This window comes from Pyrus communis, chromosome 15, assembly GCF_963583255.1.
Source record: "Pyrus communis chromosome 15, drPyrComm1.1, whole genome shotgun sequence".
Classification (NCBI taxonomy): Eukaryota; Viridiplantae; Streptophyta; class Magnoliopsida; order Rosales; family Rosaceae; genus Pyrus; species Pyrus communis.
Genome location: NC_084817.1, coordinates 17,122,933 through 17,129,236, shown reverse-complemented (window position 1 = coordinate 17,129,236; position 6,304 = coordinate 17,122,933).

Sequence of the window (6,304 nt, the reverse complement as noted above, 5' to 3'; positions counted from 1 at the left end):
CTGGGTTAAAAAATTGGGGATTCTCCACTGAGTACAATCCATTGGTATAATCAAGGTTCTTATAAAGTACCACGCAAAGTTTAATTCCTAGATTCATATCTATAGAGCAGTTTTACCTTTGTGCAACCTTGCCTCACATAAGATGGATTCCTTTGGTCTTCACGAAGTGGCAACTCCATCTGAGCCCTTCACCTTGTGGCACCGAAACCATCACACGAACTATGCATAAGATGATATGGCAATGATATGCAGATCTGGATTCAAATGTCTAGTCATTTTCTCAAGTTAAACAGTTGAAGGAAAAATTGACGAATCCTAAAATGGGTCAGTTTTAAAGATTTGACACTAGAAATACTTGACCACAAATTTAATGCAAAACCAAAGACAATGCAACCCTATTCTTCAATGATTAGGTGTTTAATGCATGAAAGAAGGCTTTGCAACTAGGGTTTCATAAATGAAGAACAAAGAAGAAGGTGAGGCCTTAATGCCTTTTTCTCTATTTCTCTCTCTAGGAATATGATTTGAAAGCCCCAAAGAAAACAATGAAATCAGCTAGGGATCTTAACCCCAAAAGCTTTGGTTCATTTTTCAACCGATAGGACAAGTGTCAAGCTTCAAAATGATTTGAAAAGATCAAGGGTGAAAAACAGACATTCACCAAAAAGTTGTCAGTCAACCCATGTGGGCAGGTCTTAAATTGCATGCCCAGCTTGCTGGAAATCCACGCACATGGCTGACTAGATAACTAAGCTAGTTAGAATGAAACATGAATGTAGACATGAAATGCATATGCATGAACAAACCTTTTAAAGTGAGTTGTTCCACATCCTTGAACATTTCTTCCCAGCAGACACAGCCCATAAATAAAGAAAAGCCTAAAGCTAGATTAAGCATGTGGTACACTTACAATGTTAATAAGGAAAGTCAAACCTAAAAGTCTAGACTTCACAATACACCAACCGAGCCCCCTCTGTCTTTATCTTGGAGGGTACTCATCTCATGCATCTTCATTTGCGTGCTCAACATGTCCGCATAGTTCATCGAAACCACCTTGTCGAAAACATTGCAGTTTAGCTTGAAGATTGTGTAGCTAAGTCTTGGCTACAAATTTGAAGCAGGTATAAATTGATTAGAAATTGAGTTTTGGTTTAGAGGTGGAATTCGAGAATCGGAGTGACACCAACTTGGTTGTAGTCGGTCTGGAATCGTTTTCGGCTCAATGAGGGTGTGCGGGGATGAGTATACCCATAGAGTGAGGTGTTGACGTGGGACAATGATTTTCTAAGGCTAAAGTAAGGTAGATCGGAATACGAATGCCTCATATTTTCGGTGATGGACTCAATAGCTTTCTAGTGGAGCTGAATAAACTGAGTAGTGATTCCACCATTCTCCTATTCTAAAGTAGTAGGTGAAGTCCAACAACTTGTTGAGATTGAATAAATACATATAGCAATTGGCCATAAGCCAGATCACATGTGACTCGATCCGGCCTGCCTTTTCCCTTTAGCAGTGATGAGCATAAGTGTTCTTTGGCCCAATTTTTTTTCTTGTTGCTAGGCTAATAGCCAAGCCCACGAACAACAAAAGGGAAAGGCCGAACCCATTTTTCGAGGCATTTTCTCATATAAATTCCAGCGCAAACCTCGGAGAGGTATGTAGTGAGTCCCATGGACTCTCTGTAACCATTAACCTTAATTAATTAATTTAATTTGGATCATCTGCAATGCAATTAATTGTTTATGTTTTCAATTTACATATATATGTTTGTGGTTGTATATGTAGTGTACTGGAGGTTTAACCGAAGCTCAAATATAGAGTTCTTGAGCATGCCATAGAGATTTTATCTCCCAAACACGCCCCACTTATGTTTGAGGTTGGTTAGACAATTCCATGTTGAATGCTTTAGAAGACTTATACTCAAGCACTGATTTCATATTTTGTTTCTTTGACAGATTCTCAAACCTTAACAAGCTAGACTTTACCAATTTAGAGGTATCTAATTCGAATTATCTTAAATGGATGTAAGACATGAAGCTCCACCTAACTGCCAATCACCTGAGAGTTACGATTGACGCTAATAATATAGCAAGAGAAGCTAACTAAGAACTTGTCATGATCTTCATTGTAAGGCATGCATGATGCTCTATAGACGGAATACCTTGTGGAACAGAACCTTTATGCTCTCTGGCAAGCACTGACTGATCGTTTCCTCCACCAAGAATTTATTGAACCACCACATGCAAGGCACGATTGACTTATTCTTTAGTTACACAACTTTAAGCATGTAAACAAATATAATTTTGAAGTATATCCAGTAGGGAAGTTAATGGTATGGTTGATAACGTTACGACTTATACCATCTTGCGTAACTATAAGTACTTCACTAACTTCATACCTAAACCTCATCTCTGACAGCCCCCTCAAGCCTATCCAACCTAATCAAGGGCATGGCAAAAGCCACTTAATATTGTCCAATGGTACAATGTTCACTAGAAATATACCTTGTAGTTATTATTATTTAGACTGTGAATATGTAAATCAAGAAGTAAGATTCCACTACAATTTGGGATATCTAATACCTTTATACCTGTATTACTTGTTAAGGCAAGTAAAGTTCACCTAATTGGTATACATAAAGGTATAAGGCCACAATGGAGAGTGTAATTCACAAAAATTGAGATCTTTCTTTCTCTCTCTTGCCATTCATCTCTATCCTCACCATACATTTTTTTTTTCAACAATATATATAAACCACTTATTAGGTGTGGTCGCTTTATTGCTATTCAAGAAAAGCCTTTATAGTTATGATTGTTCTCTTTGCTTTGTCATAAAAGCCTTTTTGTAATGGATGTGACTTACTACTCAACCCCGAATCTTCATTTTTGGTAGTTGTGACTATGACTTAATTCAAGATTTATGTGATATGGAATTATATACACATATAGATAAGTATGATCACAATGATGCATCTCATATTAAATTAATTCTTACAAGCGTAGTTTGATCAACAGTTGCTCTAGTCAAAAGTGTTCAAGATGGATCTTCAAATGGTTTTGAGGGATATATCCTTTTATTGAATAATTACCAATGTGATATACTCCTTATTGCACATCCCTATATCTTGATACTCATACATATGAACCCAAGCAACACACTATCAAGCCTTACGAGGTAAAGTTAAAGTTCATATTTATAGAACAAGATATCCGATGATGCCTCAAATCTAAGAACTATTTGCATACTACAACCTGAAGCTTTGTAACGTTTGACATGTGGTATGCATCTATACGTTTAATCTTCTTAGGCAGTCAGTGTTAGTGAACTTGTTCAATAGATAAGTACTTGTATATCCGCAACGTGTCCAACATACATAGCACAAGAACATGCTAACCTTATTGTGATAAACAATGGCCTTTCCGGGTAACAAATGTCCAGTTGACTTTCCAAACGACTACGAACTTAATTTAAGGACTAGATTATTATGGAATACAAGTATCCATGTCCTAACCTCGTTTAGGACATTGTTTTCATACCTTAAGTCTATGGACTCATTCAAGTATATTATCTTTATAATATAAAGCCAAACTCATGAATAATAAAACTTGCCCCTTAATAATTAGGGTAATTCTCACTTTACAACCTTGAAGTATTTTTGTTTTCAAATTTTCATACATCAATTTTTTGTTATCAAGTCTCATACCCTAAAGTTAGGTTTTTCTCCCAAATTTATACTTTTGTTAGGTTGACCATTAGTAACTCAGTTAAAAAGGTGACGTGGCTCCCACGTGGACAATGACTGTGCATCCACATGTTATTATGGCTCCACTTAGACAATTAAAAAAAATTAAAAGATTAAAAAATTTGGCACAATAAAATAAAAAATACTTTTGTTTACTGTTGTCTTCCTCTTGCTTGTTGTGGAAAAAGTCTTCAAGAAACCTAAATGCGTCTGATCGCGAGAGCAAAGGATGGATCCAACAGAAGTGAAGAAGACGATGAGGACGGAGAAGACGATGAGGACGGAGAACACAATGAGGCTCTATATAGTCAGTAGCATCGTAGAACGGTTCTGGCTTGGTAAAGGTGGATTGGTCAAGAAGCTCAGACAAGGGGCGGTGATGGGTGAGGCCATTGTGGCAGGCGACAAAGATGTTGTTGATGAAGGCGGGGAAGGCAATTTCTATTTCTTCTCTTCTTAATTTCATTAGCATACATTAGAAACTAGCCTCTTGCCACACGCGTCTTTTTTATATATTTTTTTATTTAAATAATTAATTTACATATTTTTTAAAAATTATTTAGAAAAAAAAAAAAAGAAAAGAATTAAAGACAAGAAACCACCCACTAACGTGGGAGGTTTTGTTTTTTTTTTTTTTCTTTCTATAATTTTAAATATTAAATGCATTCAAAATAAAAATATGGTTAAATACTTTAGCTTCTTTTGGTTCAATTGTAATTTATGAAATTCTTAAAGGGCAATTTATGGTATTTTGAATGTTTCTCCATTTTAGGGTGCTCACTTTATATATATAGATTATGTGTTTGATCATGTTGATAAAGATTGATGCTTCAACAATGTTTGTGCTTCCTCTTCTATCAATAGGAAATCAATGTTGGATTTTGATAAGGGTAAGGAATCAGCAATGGATTTTGATGAGGGATAATAAATGGAAAATTGAAATCTAATTGCAGAGGTAATTTGTCTAATTACACAAGTTTTGGGGGTTAGTATTAAAATTAAAGTTCAAGAGGATAAATTGGCTAATACCTCATTTTTTTAATGTCCACGTGGGACCACAATGACACGTCGATCCACATTCATCGTCCACATAGGAGCCACATCATGCTTTAATGGATTTACTAACGTTCAACCTAACAAAAGTATGAATTTATGAGAATAACGTAACTTTAGGTATGAGACTAGGAAGAAAAAAAACTTATTGTATGAAAGTTTGAAAACCATGATAATTTGAGGGTAGTAAAGTGATAATTACCCTATTAATTAATTAAAAATGGAGTTGTTACATAATATTCAATATTACGAAATTGGCTTTTAAGGCACAACTCAACATTTTTCACTTGACAAATGACTATGAGAAAGAATCTTGATAGTTATTGTAGTGATTCATAACAATGCTTCGACGATTGCCAGATCATCAAAGTATGGTGCAATCTTTCTCCCGGTGCCTTTATGGTCAGTGGCGGAGCCATAAAACCAAATTGGGAGTGGCCTTTAAGTCATAAAAAGAAATTAGCCTTTGAAAAATAATTAATGAAGAGAAATTAAAGGTTTTGTTTTCTGTATTTGCATGGAAAATTCTAACCAAACAAGAATGGTGGAGCTTTACATTGAAAAATACTTAGTATTGAAATGATTATATCATAAGAATAAAACTTGTTTACAAGCTTTGATAAAAAATAAAAAAAATTAAAAAAAAAAGATTCAAACAAAAATTTAAGACCATAACTTAAAATTAGATTTTGCTCTAGATTGTATAGGCCTTTGATTTATATCAACTAGCCAAAAGAAAGGGTAGATTTTTTTGTAAGTATAATTTACTAAACAATCATAGAGACCATAAAGAGAGGGGGTGCGGCACAAAGAGAGAAAGAGAGAGATGTGTAATTGTGAAATGTGTGTTATTCCACCCCCATTGTGCCTTTATTTATAGTAGTAGGGAAGATAAATTTGTTACCCCAATAGAAAACAAACTCTAATAGGATACTATCTATTCTAAGAGATATTCCAAATATGATAGGAATTACACAATCACATTCTTAATCTAATAGGACTGCAACACTCCCACTTAAGTGTGTAAATACTCAAACAAATGGCGCACCAGATTTTCAACGATGAAGTAAGTATAGTAGATGAAGTCGTCGGCACAATAAGCAAACGCGGGTCTCAAATCAACAGAAGAATGCATAAAAGATAAAACTCACAAAATCTCGCTATGGTAAAACCCAAGGTGGGATAAAAACCCATAGACTAAGGAGAAAAGTGAGAAATTGCATTAAGTTAAAACTATACGTCTTCTGGACGCAAGTAGAATAGCTCACAAGGGTATGATCAGCTTAAGATGGGTGCCTCGTCAAAACCTAGTTAGTTAGCAAAAACCCCGTGGGAAAAATTCTCCTAATCGTAGGGAAAAATAGTACATTAAGATCAAGTGAGTATATTTCTGGATACTACCCCAGAGTTTGACAAAACTTCCAAATAAGAACTACAAGCATTGCATATGAATAATTAGGCATACCAATTCCTCGAACAATCTTTTGGAAGGTTGACTACTGTAGTGTC